General features: G+C 44.0%; 1 long non-coding RNA gene across 1 annotated transcript; it reads right to left on the reverse strand.

Moving 5' to 3' along the window:
* Positions 1–1,984: 1,984 nt before the first annotated feature.
* Positions 1,985–8,581, reverse strand: LOC139082451 (uncharacterized). Its single transcript, XR_011538460.1, has 3 exons — positions 8,474–8,581; positions 8,218–8,314; positions 1,985–2,229 (listed from the first exon to the last, which is right to left on the reverse strand). It is a non-coding gene; the product is annotated as an uncharacterized lncRNA (long non-coding RNA).
* Between the last annotated feature and the right edge of the window lie 8,524 nt (positions 8,582–17,105).

A 17,105-nucleotide genomic window follows, 5' to 3' on the forward strand; every position in this document is an offset into this window, starting at 1 on the left:
TCCAGGCAGAGGAAAGGGCAAGCACTAAGGCGTGGCAGTGAGAGAGACAGAGGGTAGTTCTTTAGGGGAATTGCCAGTGGTTCCTAAGTTTGGAGCAGAAAAAGTCTGCAGAAATAAGCCAGCAGCCTAGTCATGAAGGCTTCATATGCCTGGAATAGAGTTGCCAGATTCAGCAAATAAAAATACAAGATGCTAGGGGGCCGGCCCTGGGGCCAAGTGGTTAAAGTTCCGGGTGCTCCACTTTGGCAGCCTCGGTTCATAGGTTCAGATCCCAGGCACGGACCTACTCCACTCGTCAGCCATGCTGTGGAGGCATCCCACGTACAAGGTGGAGGAAGATTGGCACGAATGTTAGCTCAGGGCCAATTTTCCTCAAGCAAAAAAAAGGAGGAAGATTGGCAACAAGTGTTAGCTCAGGGTGAATCTTCCTTGCACACACACGGAAAAAAACCCAGGATGCTAAGCCTGGTGAACACTGCCTCAGCCAGGTGATCAAGGTCAACATCAACATGAGAAGTCATGTGGATAGTATGTACCCTTAACATGATGGAATGAGAATGGCACTTTACCTCTGTGGTCCTCCTCCCCAAAACACACAACCCCAGTCCAACCTGAGAAAAACATCAGACAGACCCAAATTGAGGGACATTCCACAAAATGCTTGGCCAGTACTCCTCGAAACTGTCAAGGTGGTCAAAAATGAGGAATGTCTGACTGTCACAGCCAGGAGGAGCCTAAGAAAGCGTGACAGCTAAATAGATGTGCTATCCTAGATGGGATTCTGGAACAGAAAAGGACCTTAGGTGAAAACAAAGGAAATCTAATAAAGTAGGGACTTTAGTTAATGATAACATAATCAACATTAGTTTGTTAATTGTGACCAATGTGTCATACTTATGCAAGATGTTAATGGATAGAGTAACTCTCCGTACTACCTTCATAATTTTTCTATAAATCTAAAACAATTCTAAAATAAAGTTTATTTGAAAATACAGGGTGCCCAGTTAAATCTGAATTTCAGCTAAACATCTAATTTTTTTTTAGTGTAAGTATATCCCATGCAATGTTTGGAGCATAATTATATCAAAAAATTATTCATTGTTTGTCTGAAATTCAAGTTTTACTAAGTGTCCTGGAAACTCTTTCCTGGAAAGAAGTTCACCCTGAGAACACCAAAGAAAGCAGTTAGGAGCTACTGAAGGGCCTCTGGCAGGAAGGCGCACAATGCGCAACTTAGACAGTAGATATACAGGTGAGGAAACTGAGGCTCGATGGTTTTGCCAGAGTGCCCAGCTAGCTGAGTAGGAAGCCACGATCTGAACACAGGTCTGTCTCACCTCAAGCCCATGTCTATTCATTACACTCCGATGCCTCACAGAACTCTTTCCAAAAACATCCACAATAATTCTCTCTTGCTGGCAAAGAATAAAGGAGGACCGAGAGTAGATGTCCTGTCTGGAGGACTCCAGCAAAAGCAGGCAAGTGCTTCTGAGCACCGAAACTCAGGGCTGCCCAAAACACAAGGCCACGTTTCCTGCTGGGTACGAGCTCCGCACTAATGTCCCCCTTCCCCTCCTCTCTCTCCATCATATCTTCACCATCATAGTCAAAGCAGACATACTCTGAACCATGAACTGAAAAGCTGGAAGGGACCTTTGGAGCCATTCATCCAAAGTCCGCCTTTGAGCACGATTCCCATCTGCAGTTGTCCCCACAGATGCCACCTTCTTGGTCTAGCTCTTAACTGATGGCTCCAGCCCGTGGCAGTCTTTCCCCGCCTTTCATTCCCACTTCCAAACTGCTTAGCAGCTAACCAAGCTAATTAGGGCTATGTGTTAAGTAAGAGTCAGTGGTCTCTGAGCAAGGGCCCAAAAGGCTCTTCTGTGTGGAAACGGAAACTTTGTAATGTGTACTCCAGCTGCTCAGGGATCTTTCTGCCTGACTCTTCCTCATCTTGTTCCAAATAGATGATGCTGCTTTATACCTGGGCTCCACAGAGCTGAGGTTAACGAACTGTATTTGGACGAGCAGAGTCCAAGGGTTGCTTTAGTTTATTTTAGTACCACAGGGCAGACGCAGAGGGGCAACAGACAGGTGACGTGTACTCAGCCAGCAAAATCTCCTGCAGGAAATTATTGATGCCAGCCAGCTGCTCCAGGCCCCTGCTGGGCTCGTTCTCCTCCTCTCCTCTCTCTCAGGGGACGGCCATCCCGCTGTGGCTTGCCAGCTCTGAAAGACAAAGAGGGCAAAGCTCTCAGCCTGCTGTGTGCCTGCCTCCAACACATCCCCCCATGCAACCAGCAACAACAGGGCCCTGCCGGGGGTGGAGGAAGGACATGTCCAGCAATCCTCTTTCCTCTAGAAATGGGATTGGAAATGGGGTAATCGTCTAAATGGGCAGTCCTGATGCATCGATAAGCATAACTCCCATTTTTATTATGGTGATGAGGCTGCCTGAGCACGCGTAATCCCTCTCTGGGCTCCAGGAGATTGCCAGGCAGCCAGCCGCCACCCCGCCCTCCGCCACAGCTGCATTAGTCTGATGGGAAGAGGTGCTGAGCTCTAAACAGACTGCATTTCATAATGGCATTTAAAAGCACAGATCCTGGGGTCAGGCCAGTGTCCAGGACACTGCTGACCGAGCTCCCTGTCCCCTTGAAACTGCCCTTCTGCTCCCCCAAATACTGATGGGGCAAAGACGGACCAAATACAGGGCTGCCCTCAGTCACGTAGGGTCAAAAAGTGTCAGGAAAGACCCCAGTTAAAATCACTCAAGGAAATGCGGTATAATAGAAAACCTTTAGGTTCTAGCCCCAGCCAACCCACTAACTCTGGAGGCCTCAGTTTCCTCAACTGCATTAGGTGATTGCTAAGGTCCCTTCCTGCTCTCCCACATAAAAGACTCACGGATTCAAGACTCTCCCACCCAGCCAGGGATTCCATTCTCATAGAGTAATTCCCTTGTGTTCTCAAGGCTGTTCTATCTTTTACACCTCCCTATTGGAATTATAATCATCCACCTTATTAGTGAACTCCTTATGGGAGAAAATGACCTAGTAGTAGCTAGAAGCAAGGCCCTGAGGGAATAGGACATGCAGGGGAGGTATGGCCTTGTGTACCAGCAAGATGCAAGGGTTTCAGGAAGGGAGGTAGAAAAACACCCAAGGCCACGTCATCTGGGGCCCACCGTGTGGGCAAAGTCCACACTGAGAGTGGATGAGGTCCGGGCAGATGGACTGCAGATTAGGGCAGCTGGTTCCGCTGATGGCACTCAGAGACCTTCAGAACAAATCGTGACTCTGTGTGCCCACTGGCTCCTGAGTGGAGGCTTCGTCTTTCCCCATTCACTCACTGGCTCAAGCACTGATCAGCCAGGAGGCCAGGAGGTGCAGCAGAATTAACTGGATTTAGATTTGGAAGCTGGGCCCTAGCTGCAGTGCCAGCATTTGCATGACACTGAACAAGGGATTTCACCATTCCGAGCCAGCAAAATAAGGCAAGTGCATGCCTTGCACACTTTGTGGGCAGGCTTGTCACCTTGCACTCCTCCAGGAGGTGCCATTCCCTTGGGTATCTAAATGAGTAGCGACAGCCAGAATTGGGCAGTGCGCAACTGGCACAGTCAAACGTTGTGGCCTGACTGGTAGTTAAAAAACATCAAATGACATAAGATATATTAGTCATGAACACTGTGAACACAAGAGTATCATCACATTGGTCACATTCTAGAAGAAGACGCTAGATCCATAAAAGACATTTGCAAAAAGCTAAAATTTAGTGGCCTCAAGTTTTGCATTCTATCCACTCAAACATGGAGGAACAGTAGAGCAATCCATTATATCAGCCTAGTGCTCTCGTCGTGATTCAGACTACAAGAGCCATAGAAAAGAATAAGCAAAATAGGAGGTGTGGCCCCAAGCCCAGAGTGAGGCAAATACCCTTCCTTACGTGTCTCCCTGGTCCGAAGACCACACTATTCCCCTCTCAAAATATGCTTCGTTATAAGACATGGAGTCTCAGTTAAGACAGGCTCCATGATAGACTTCAGGGAAGGAAGACGGGGACCAGATATGTCTAGCCCAAAAGGAGGTTCCTTGCATTTCACACCCTCTCACACACCAGCTAACATCAGCTCAGGGCAGCAGGTCCTAAGGGTGCCCTTTCTTCTCAACCTTCCACAGGCCACATTTGCCTGGGAAAGGAAAAAGACCCACAGATTCGCGACTCTATCACGCTGCCCACCTCCCTGCTGATTCGAAGCTCCTTCTCACTCTTCCCTGTACATTGGCGATGCTCAAGCCAGGCAGGTTAAAAATGCTGAAATAATGCAAAGCCCCTTGATCCACTACTGCCTTTCCTATGGTGGGAAAAGGTGGAAATGAGGGGAAAAGGTGGAAATGGGAACCACTAAAAGCATTTGTGCCCATCTCTCCATTTCTCCTTTCACTACTCTAATTCAGGTCATCTTTATTAGATGCCTCCTAACGTGTCTCCTTGATTCCGGGACCCTTTGCTCTCTACTCCATACCCCTCTTAGAGCTACTGCTCCAAAACACAGCTCTTGGCCCATCATATCCTTGCATCACAGGCTGCAAAGCACCCCGTGCCGAGATGACACTATCTCTGCCACAAGCTTGTTCCCAACCTCACCTCTGGCTACTTCCTCTCATGTAGCCTACATTTCAGTCCCACAAGGTGGCCTTCCATTCCTGAACAACTTCAAGCATTCATTCACCCAACACACAATTAACTGAGTGTGTAAGTGTATCAGGGAGTGTGCTGGGCATTGGAAATGTAGTAGAGGGCAAACCCAGCCAGGCATCCCGGAGCTTACAGGGAAAGCTTACATCCCTTTCAGGGAAAACAGACATCAAATAACCACAAAAATAAATGTACGATGACAAACTGTAATATTTAATAAGGAAATGTGCTCAGAGATGTACAAGGCAGAAGGGCTGAAGTAGTCTAGGGGATCAGAGAAGGTTTCCCTGAAGAAGTGAGATTTGAGCTGATATGTGAAAAATGAGAAGGGATAAATGAGGCAAATGGGGTGGGAGTGACAGCAGCCACAGAAGAGAGGATTCCAGAGGCCTATAAGCAGCAGAAAGAAGGCCGGTCCCACTGAGGACAGAGGTGGGGGTGCTGGTCCGCGATGGAGCTGAGGAAGTTGCCAGGGACCAGACTATGAGGGGTCTTAGAGGCTCTACTGAGCACATAGATCTTTATCCTAAGAGAAGTAACGAGAAGGCATTAAGAGGTTTTAAGCAGGGGAGGAGGGTAGTTTGGGGAGCATGTGACGTGATCAGATTTGCATTTTGAAATGCTCACTCCAGTTGCTCTGAGAAGGGGCTGGGGGCCGAGAGTGGATGTGGGGGTCCAGTGAGGAGGAAATCGCATCCATCTCAGGCAAGAGACAGAGATATAAATTTGGACTGGAAGCTGGGAGTGGAGAGCGAGCTGAGCAAATGAGTTTTCCAAACCAGACTTTACCAAACCAGATGGATGGGCAGCACCATCTGGAAAGATATAGCTGCGGAAGATGACCAGATTTGGGTGGAAAGATCCTGAGATCAGTGTGGAACATAATGGGTTTAGGGAACCTTTGAGGCCTCCGAGTGGAAAGATCAGTGATAGATGGGTCTGGGATGGAGACATACGTTTCAAGGGCCATCTGCGCACAGATTGCAGTGGAAGATGTCGACATGAATGAGATTGCTTTATGTCATCTCTTACAGTCACCTTCTCTCTCCAGTCGTTCCCCTTGTGCCTGTTCCATGCAGGGAATGTAGGACTCTGCTGCCTCATAAAACCCCTTAGGCCTCGGTACCCATTCCTGCTGCTGTAGGGCCTCCTCCATCATTTTATGACCAGTCTCTGACGTGTCTTCCCCAGTAACAATCCAGGAATACCTTGGGACAGAGACATGTGGCTCTCCTCCTGATGTCCTCAGCACACAGAGCAGAGCCTTGCTCTTGAGTGAGCAGTAAGATACAGGCCCACTTTTCAGGTCCACCACAAAGCCCCAGCACAGTGTTGCTCTGGAGGAGAAGAGAATGCAGGCCGAGACCCCAGAGCCTCATCTGAAAACGGGTCTCAGAGTCTTCAAAGGGGAAATGGTCCCATTCCTTACCTCTGCTTCCAAGACTCCAATAAAGGACTGAAGAATTTTAAAATGAGAATGGTATTGATGTTTTCCCACTGGTAGTGTAGATAAGTGAGCAATCAGATATCTACTGGGGATGTATTTATCATTTGTTAAGTGTGCAAGGCACAGGTAGAGAAAATGAGTAAGCTCTGTCTTCAAAGAGCTTCTAGTGCAATCTCTTACTCAGAACCCAGTGTTCTGATTATAATTCAAAACAAAGTTGTGCATGATTTCACGTGAGTATCTACAGGAAAATCAAAGCCTGAGTCCCCAAGGAATTTATAATCTCAAGAAAATATAAGACCAACATAGATGAAAAGTTAACTTTATCAATACACACAGAGCCTACACTCTCCAGTGCCTGTTTTTAAACAAGAAAAAGGTACCCTCCCTCCAAGCAGACACAGTCCCTCAGTGGGCCATGTGAACTGGCTGGATTTAAGGCCGTGTCTCCCTGGCCTGGCCAGATGTCCTCGTGCAGTGCACCCCCTGCACAATGTATGTGTGACACCACTAATGGGTGTTGTTCACAGGGAGGGATCATTACAGGGTGGGCAAGCCAGGAAATAGGAAGAATTGACTGGGTAAGGAAAGAAGACACAGCTGCAAGGAAGGCCAGAGGAATGTCTAGTGTCAAATCAGGTTTGACCAAGGTGAAGGGTGCACCTGAGGAGCAAGGAAACGAGACTGGGGAGGTTTGGAGGGGGAATGATTATGGAAGGCCCCAAACACCGGGCTAGGGAGTTTATACTTAACCCTGGACAAGCTGAGCGTTGCCTAGGGACTTCTTCCTCTGTGAGGGTTAATTTTATGCGTTAAATTGAATGGACCTTGGGGTGCCCAGATTAAACATCGTTTCTGGGTGTGTCGGTGAGGTTGTTTCTGGATGAAATTAGCATCTGAATCAGTGAACTCAGCAAAGTAGGTTGCCCCCCCCCCCCCCCATGCAGGTAGGCATCATCCCATCCACTGAGCGCCTGAATAGAACAAAAGGTGGAGGACGGAGGAATTGGTCCCTTTTTTCCTGCCTCACTACTCAAGCTAGTATATCTCATCTCATCTGCCCTCAGACTGGGATTTACATCACCAGCTCCCCTGGTTCTCAGGCCTTCAGACTCAGACTGAATTACACCACTGGCTTTCCTGGGTCTCCAGCTTACAGACAGTAGATCATGGGACTTCTCAGCCTCCATAATCACATGAGCCAATTCTTCATAATAAATCTCATTTTAGAAAGATAAAAAGATGATAGAAAGATAGATAGATAGATATCTTATTGGTTCTGTTTCTCTAGAGAATCCTCTTACACTTTCTTTTCACCAAAGCAATGCCATGGAGAGTTGGCTACCACTTGCAAAAGTGCCCACTTGCATCCTGAAGGTCCATGAATGATACCATTGGACAATACAATATCTTTGTGCTTGCAAGAAACCCCAAATAATAAGGTGCAATCCCATGCATTTGTAGCCTGCCTAAAATATATATTCTATGTCCAATATATTTATTTTTACAATAGTCTCATTTGATTAACACAATGAGAAGATAGAGCAGTTGAGAGTCTCGGTGAAGGTCAAAGAAAAAATTCACGGTGGCAAAGCTGGGACTGGAACCCAGGTCTCTTCCTCAGAATCCAGTGCTCGAGGGCACTCAGGCTCCCTGCACTTGCCTCGGCAGGACCCCTTTTTCACCAGTCACCACACTGACTACTTGAGTCTGCCAGCCCTGGGGCCTTTCCAAGAAAAGACAAAGCTTCCACACAAGCAGTAATGACATTGATGATGTCAAGCCAGAGGCAGGGGATTGTTGCTCATTTCCTTAAAATACTCGCTCAGCAGCACCCATGCCCTCATCCCCACCACCCATCATCCCAAGAAAGAGATGTATGGTACTTCATGAACATGAAGGGGAAAATAATTCCCTGTAGATTTTTGCAGTCTCATTCTCCCAGCTTGTCAAATGCCAGCAGCAAGCCAGTCTGGCTGCATCGTTAGCTTGGCTCAATCTTATTTTGTAGTGTTTTGCAGATTCCAGCAGCCTTTTTGTTCCCCCCCAACTGGGCAAAAACATATCACCTTTGAGCTTCCTGGTGTATCATTCAAAAGATTTCCCTGTTCATCTTGGACTTCATAATATAGTATTCTCTCCTGCGATCACAAGCCACATTTTTTTCTCCAAGAAAGAACATAAAAGTTATTTTTAACAACATAATACAAGATATGTGATCAAAATATAATTTAAAAAAACAACTAAATGGAAGACTTTTCAGTATGTCATGCAAAGCACAAAAAGCATGCTGTTCAAAAGCTAATTTTCAGTTATCATATTTACATTCCCCCTCCTTTTTTTTTTTTTTTCTGCTTCACCCTTTTGTTGCAAAGGAAGCTGGAATGAAAGGGGATTTGTCTCTTTTTCTCAGACTCATCTCTCACTGCTGAGTTTCTCCACACCTGAATTCACACATCTCCCACATCATGACAATTACCTCCATGGTAACCCCTCATGACATCATAAACATAATGTGATAGCAGGAGAAACAAGAGCTCCTGAGACCCTGTTGGATGCAAATGCCCTCGATGAGCTAAGGGACTTGCAGGAACAACGGGAATTTTGTCTTGAGATTTTAGCAGAAAAGTAATTCTTGAAATCTATTCTCGTGTTTCAATATTTATTGGATTTCAAAGCTTCTTGCTGCCCAGGAGCCTGTGAATATGGTCAAAGGGCCATGACATTTCTAAAATGGCACTACAGCACCTGCACCCGAAAGCAAACTAAGGGAACCAATGGATTTCAGCCTAAAGACACAAATCTTTAACAACAGTTAGATTTTACAGGTATTTTTGACGGTCAAGAGAGGGGCTCTCGGAATGGCTCCGTGATTTTAGAGAAAACAATGTGTTCCTGGAAAGCCTTTTTCTCTTTCTACCTTTTCTTACCCAAAATAAATGCCTAAAGCCTCAAGCCAAGGTCAACAGCTATTAATAACTTTGTGGACACCAGCCAAGAAAAGTGGACACACCACGGGTATGTGACATGTACGCCACACAAACTTCACAGCGAAGAATAGAAGCGCTTTGTGGTAAGAAAGTGGTGAGATGTGAGACGAATGCTAACATCCACTTTTCACAGGCATTTTTCTCTGCAAACAGCCCCAGCTTTGGGATTTAAAATTTTATTCTAAATGCTATTAGGTACATCAGGGCTCTCAAAATATGGATTTCAAGTTGGAGACATCAAAGTGCATGATTTACTAAAACCGCTGTGGCTTTCCCCCCACCTCTTCCTTCACAAGATGCTATTGTAAAATTCAGGCTGCTTTAATCTCTGTGATTGAAAAAAAAAAAAAGAAAAGAAAAAAGAAATGAAAAGTGCAGCTTGAAAAGGAACTGAACTCACAATCTGGGAGAAAAAAGTAAGCGTTACCCAGTGAGCTCTTCAGTTTAATTACTGGCCTGAGAATTTCAAGTTACATGTGTTTTAATTATCCACAGAAAGACTCACCTATTATTCTCTGAATGCAAAATTTTAAAAGCAAACAGAAAATGGGAGAGGAAAGTCTTATTTAAGGACTTCCAAGAATTAATCTTTGCATTCTTCTCATTTTTTTCCCAAATTTGGGGATAAAATTTGTCATGGAGTGTTTGATCTTAGGGAAACACTGAGCTTGACTTTATGAACGCAAACTAATATGACTATTGTTTTAGCGAACAATTTCAGAAGCATAGGGCTCTAGTAGAGGGCTATATAAAATTTTGCATTAACAAAATAACACAACTGTGTTTTCTCTTGAAACGCAAGAAATTGAACTGCATGAATATGTTTGCTGATTGAGTGAATGAGTGCATGAGTGAGTGAAAGTCTCAGGGCTCCTTCACTCATCAAGCCTTTTGATGTCCTTAAACTTTTACTTGCATTTTTAAAGTATGTTAATTTGTTTTACTTGTCCATCTTGGGTTGTCAGTTTCTGCCACAAAAAAAGAGCAAAATTAATTTTAATTGACTTTAATTTGAAAACATGTCACTCCAGATTTCTAAAAAGTAGAATTCTAAAAATGACTGGGCATTGCCAAAGCTTTAAGGAGCCTTCGAATGGCTGTAACTGACTTATCATGGGCTCACAGTGACACCTAGGGAGAAAGCACTTTTGATTATGAAGGAACAACCTTTTTATTAACGCTGAAGCCCCTTACTCCAACCCCACTAACCAGTCAACAGTTGTTCAAAGCACATCTAACTGAGCTCCTGCAATGGGCAAGGAACTCTGCTAAATGCTTTGGGGGAGAAAAAGATGGCAGTACCTGGTTCTTAGGTAGCCTGTTAAGGAAGATAGGACCCCTAAAGACATTGTGAAAACCATTGGTTACAGCTGATATGTGCTTTGGAAGTTCTAAGGAGCAGGAGACCACTTCTGAGTAGGAAGACCACTGTGGGCTTCATTCAGCAAGAATCAATGGCAAGACAAAATTTATGCAATGACCCAGAGCCAGAAACCTGGGATATATTTAGAACAATGAGCAGAGGACTGACTTTGTTGAGTGCCTGTTGTGGCCAGGGTGCAGAACAGAAAGAGGATCTTGTGAGTCAAAGCCACTATGTACCCAAGAGTGGATAATATGGTCAACCTATAATCCCAGGATCCGAGTAGGAGTGAGAGGAGAGAAGGCAAGGGGTGGCCAGGACCTGCAGTGAGAGTTCAAAAGGAAATATCCTCAGCCTAAGATAGAGACACAGTCACTGACTGTCTCCGGCAGGAGCCAAGAAAGGGAAAAGAAACATGGTCAATTATTAAGCCATTGGACTCTACAAAGCTGCTCACCTTCCTGCTGTTGGCCTGGAATGAGTTTTCTGGGCCCTCCATAGGTATAGCAGCTTTCACCCAGCAGCATCTTAAAGGCATTACTCTGCTTCTGACACTTATACAACACGACAAATTAGAATGCACTAGCTGCTGCTTCTGGGGTGGCCACAACCCAAAGACAGCTTGTTAGGAACCATTTGCCTGCCAACCCCAAAGTCCTCAGGTCTTCAGCAAAGTTGGGGACACTTGGCAAGGTATTTAGTTCCCAAAGCAATGATGAGAAGAGCTCTGGGCTGGCAGTCAAGAGAGCAGGTGCTGGCTGATGCTGGCCTGGACATCAACTTCCTGTTGGACTTTGGGTGAGCCTCTTCCTCTCTCGAGGTCCAATTTCATTTGTAAAATGAGGAAGTTGGACCAAATACTTTCTTCCATGTCTTGCATTCTGTGAGTTGAGATCAAGTGACTCTTCCGAGTTCACGCAGCCACGTGAAAGTGAGAGCCTGGACCGGATCCTGTGTCTCCTGACCCATCAATCCAGTTGTTCTTTCCACTGGGTTGGGCTACACGAGCAGGAGATGTTAACAGTAACAGCTAACATTCATTGATGCGCTGGCTACTGCATACCAGTGTCTATTCTATATTTATTAGTCCTCACATCAATCATTTGGGTTTGATAAAGTTGTCAAATCACTTTGCAGATAGGAAACAAACACAGAAAGGTTAAGTCATTGGCCCATAATCACAAAATTCGTAAACGCAAAGCTAGGATTTGAAGTGAGACAGTCCAATTCCAGGACCTATTATCTTCATCTCTACTCTCCACACAACACAGTAGAATAAGAAGGAGCCGCAGAGCAACATAAGGGACATGGAGCCTTAAAATAGAAAACATGGCAGGCTTCCAATGGTGAATTCACACTGCAAGCATGAGAGCTTTCAGAAGAAATATTTTGGTCAGTGTTGCTTGCCTGCGTACCTCCCCTTTCCCTCCCCAAGATGACCGCATGAACAGTCCCTGGGGCATCATTTAGGATCCAGTGGTCTTAACAGTGGTCTGAATGGAGTACGGATAATGACCACCTAGAAAATCAGGAGACAGTGGCCTCCCAGCTGACTCCCCCAGTCCATAAGACAAGGAAAACCAAAAACACCGCAGATTATTTTTACTACAAAATAAAACCCGAGAGGAGGGATCCTCTGGAAATCTTCAGGGAGCCACGCTGACATCACCCCTAGGCACACAGGCTCACGCGCAGGCTTATCCAGTTGAACACGTCTCAGATTCATGGCTGTGCCAAGCTAGACATCATTTTAAATAAAACAAAGGGAAAAGGCACTTAAAAACTCTAAAACTTCTTTTGGAGGCCTGTACGACACGATCTCTACGTCCTCTTTTACCACGACATCTAAGATCTCTACTCTAGGAGATTTATGAGTAATTTCTGGGTAGATTTTCCTATTGCTGATAAAAAATGTGTTAGTGTGTTTGCGAGAACCCTGAACAAAGACTGGTAACCTTATTTCTAGTCCAGCCCTTTCACCAACTGGCCACTTGACCTTGGCTGGTCATTTGACCTCCCTGAGGCCTAGGTCCTCAGCTGCAGTGAGAAGGCTGATCTTCTCAGAGTTCTAGAGTTCTGTGAGCCAGCCAAGGACCAAGAGTCCTTGAATTGTGTGTTTTGCTAGATGGATCCACAGAACAAAATTGTGATCCATGGGGATTAGATTCAAATAAGAAACAAGAGGCAACGAATGCTCTTCTGAAAGAGAAATTAAGTTCAGATAAAAACCTGTGCCTCTGTCTAGTTCTGGAAGCTCGGCTTGGCCCTGACCTGCTGCTAAGCCTCGGGGGCTCCTCAGTCTATCCACACAGCAGGGAGAGTGAAGGCTTCTTCCCAAGGGGCTGTTTGCATGAAGCAATGCACTGCAATCTTCAGTGACCTCCCTGGAGGGAAGGTTTGCCTCCTCAGGGACAGCTTCAGCAGGACAGATAGCAGAGGACGTGAGGTAACGAGCCAGGCAGACACGGCTGAGAGGAAGCCCAGATAGAAGACCACTGAACCTTCCTAGGCGAAGACAGATCCCCTCATCACTTCACGATTCTGCCTCATCAGACTATAGGTTTGCCCATAGTTTTGCCAGAAAAACCCTCTGTTGCATTCCTGATGGCCACACACCTGGATGATCTCTGGCTGTTTCTCCCAACCCTTTCTATCCTGGATTGTATTTACCAAAATTTGTATTCCTCTGAACCTCTAGGAATCTTTCTGATGCTGTCCTACGGAAGTAAATTAACTTTATTCAGAGTGCAGTGTCATTTTTAATGCGTAGAGTTATCCTTAGGTACTTTAAAAAGAACTTCACATTTTCAGCTGCCCAAGAGTGGAAGGCTGTGTTCCTGTTCATTAATGCACTTTTCCTAGACGTATGAAAACAGAGGAGGGAGGGTCAGCACTCGGTGCATTGTAGCAGGGTTCCTGCATGTGATGAGAGGGGTTCCAGAAGGCCCAGTTTCTGTCATTAAAATATAAATCTCACGAGGGCAGCAATATTATAGTCACTGCACAGACCCAGCAACTAGAACAGCTTCTGGCATTTAGTAGGTACTCAATAAATACTTATAGAATGGATGGACAGATGGATGGATGAACGAATTCTGACTAAAATCCTAGGATTCTCTGATTCTTCGGCCTAAGTCAATCGCACTCTCACTCTGTCTCTGATTCTCATTATTTAACATTTCCAGAAATCTCCTGCTCTCATCCCATTTCCATATTTATCGGGTCCTGGGGCCCCCATACCGGTGGGCTGGCTTATAAGATTAATTTTTGAATAACAATAGTAATAGCTACCATTTGTTGAGTGCTTAAATATATTAATCACTATGCTAGGCATTTTAAATGTAGTATCTTTTTTCATCTACAAAAGAACCCAAGGAGATCATATTATTACTTCCGTTCAACAGATGAAGAAACAGAGGCAAAGAGAGTATACGTTTGCCTAAGACTACCCACCAGGTAAGTGGTGTCGCTGGCTTTAAACTCAGATGGTGTGGCTCCAGAGGTAATGCCCTTAAACCCAAGACTTGCCGTATAAGCTTCAGCCCTGCTAATAGCTGGAGTATTCATTGCAGATCTTTCAACCAGAGGAAAGGATGGCCTTCAGAATCATCTGGAGCGCTTCATGCTCTATCAGGTTCTCCAAGGCCCTACCAGCTTCCTCTGTTAGTTTTCACCTGAGTCATCGAAGAGCATTCTTCAAAGTAGAAGGATTATCAGTGACAGCATAAAGTCTATTCAAGACCAGGTACCACATTTTGTACCAGTTCAGACGTACAGGTAGAGAGAACTCAGTTTAACTGGATATTTACTAAGCTTTTCATCATCACAGTACACCAACGTCTATTGTGCTTAGCCTATAATGGATACTCAATAACTGTTGAATTAATGAATAATTTACTAATAAACTAAGAAATGAATAGAAAAATTCAAGTTAAAACTCTATTTTTTGTTAAACAACGAGGAGTCATTATTCTTTTTAAACATATATCTTCAGTGTCTCTCATGTTCCTCGGACTATACTGGCCATTTTAGGGGACAAAGGAAAAATAGAGACCCCATAGTAAGGAGTTATAGTAGAGGCGGGAAACAAGATTTAAAAACTGGAAACAATTAGACTGCAATGTATTCTAACTTCATAACAGCATCTGACGCTACTCTGTGTCCCAGGATAATCAAATGTGCTCTTCCAGATTTTTTTCTTTGCATTTACAATTATTTGAGTTAGGTAAAACTGTCAAATCCATTTTAGAGATGGGAAAATGAAGCACAGAAAGGTTAAGTCATTTGCCCATGATCACACATGTAGTAAGTGTCACACCAGGGTTTGAAGGCAGTCAGTGACTCCAGAACCCATTTCTTAACCTCTACGCTCCACACTATCCGGTATAATAAGAGTGACACGGGGATATTACAAATTTACATACAAATATATTTGCATATATAGGTGTGGTTTTTCTTTCCTTTCACTGTGTGTGTATATGTGTGTGTGTTATCATAAATGAGACCATATACCATGTACTGTTTTGGGAATTGCTTTTTCATACAATATATGTCTTTTAGATATTTGCATGCAATTGCAGAATACATCAACCTTTTTGTTCATAGTAGCAGTGCATTATATGGGATGGATATTTATTTAACTTTCTTCCTACTGACGGAAAATTAAAGTTATTTCCAGTTTTTCAATTCACATTTGTGATTGCATGCACATGTATGAATATTTCTGGAGTATAGATTTCTAGTAGTGAAACTGTTTGGTCAAGGTAAATCCACATTTTTGCAGTGGATTTATAACAGGGTTTTTGCCACCTTGGCCAAAGGCATTAAAGCAACTAGGGCTGATGTGGACTCCAGAGATGGGCATAATGGATGGGTATCCACACACTTCATACTTACATGTAGTACCTCACACGTTCCAAGGAGTCTTTACATATATGGTCTCATTTATCTTTATAAGAAGTTATGAGAGAATGCTCATCTCATTTTATACATAAAGAACCTGAGACCCAGCAAAATTAAGAGACTTGTCCAGGGTCATTCCATGAATTAAAATCAGAGCTGGAACTAGGAAAAAATCTCATTTGTAATTTAGGGCTGTTTTCTTAAAACCACAGTGGTATAATAAATTGCATATAATAAAATGTTTGGTTTGTGCTCAGCTGTTAACGTACCCATGAATATAAGTTTTAAAAAGTGGACAACATGGGCATAGGTAGGCATTGCAAGTTTTGACGACAGAAATGTATTAAGAAGGAAGGGAGGTGTTTTCCAGCTCAAAAATACTATGATCTGATGATCCTTGAGAATTAAAAGATAAAATAAAATGGAGGAGAGCTGTTTGCTGATAAAATGGGAGTAAAAAGTAAAAAGAGTTCAAAAAGTGTGGTTGGGATGGGAGAGTCCTACAAAAATTGGTTCCAGGAGTCCCCACAAAGATTTGCAAAACAGAAGCCCTCAAACCACACTCACTGTCTTGTGGAAGCCAGAGTAATCCAAATTCAACCTTCTCACCTAAGAATAGTGTTCAGCCTAGAAGTTTTTTCTCCGAACTGAAAGGTGGAAAATGACAATTACTTGATCAGTAGAGAATTCCGAGTTAAATTATTCTCCAAGATAATTTACTCCAAGCAAAAGATTTTACTGTTAAATATTACTTATGATTGAACAATAGATATCATTAGGTAAGAGAGTTTTGAAGAGGAGTGAGTAAGCTTTCCTGCAGAAATGAATACAGAAACCTGTTCTTGATCATCTTGATCAGAATAATGACAAGAGCAGGAAACCTGTAAAGATGTTTTGATAAACTTACTTTGTCAGATGCCCTAACATTTACATGTAAGTTTCAACTAAGGATTGAGACATCTCCTCTCAACAACTGCAAAAGACAGACAGCCCCTGTCTCAGGTCCTTTCACCTGGATAGCAAGTAATTTATCTATAAATTGTTACTCTCCTCCAGTTCTGACTGTAAAAGCTACAAATGACATAAATTACTACAGGATCAAAGACAAAGAATCATGTTGAGTAGTGTCTTAGAAGATGACCTTGAAAACATGTAAGCTTTCACTACCAATCCATGGTTAAGAGGAAATAAAATAAGAGGAAATGTGTCCCTTTAAGGCACATAGTTTCTGAAAACAATATGGTTCTTAAGGAGAAGGTCTTGGACTATGAAAAACGGTTGGCAAGAGATTGACTCTATTACTGCATACCACTGGGAGTTTGGGTTAGAATTTGCAATTTTGGCTTTAAGCAGGACACTCAGTGCTCTGGCCACCTGCATAAAAGAGTGCCTGTGAACTTTGCCAAGAACTTATTCACATTTCAGTTGACCAAGATTTTTAATAATCATCTGACTTCCAAACCACCTATTCTGAGGTCTCCTGCAGTAGCCCATGGGAAACAAAAGCCTTCATTTTCATTTAGAGTTCTCTTTGTCTGGTTCCAGCAAAGAGTCTCTTCTCTCTCTAAGGATTCTTGATAAATATGTAGCTCGTAAAGAGAGCAAGCGAGGGGTTCAATCTGTGACAGGAAGAATAGAAATGATGACACCTTCGTAGGACTCTCAACAGATGCTCACTGCACAGAGGGGAGGGCTGGAAGGA

This window comes from Equus przewalskii, chromosome 3, assembly GCF_037783145.1.
Source record: "Equus przewalskii isolate Varuska chromosome 3, EquPr2, whole genome shotgun sequence".
NCBI classification, from domain to species: domain Eukaryota; kingdom Metazoa; phylum Chordata; class Mammalia; order Perissodactyla; family Equidae; genus Equus; species Equus przewalskii.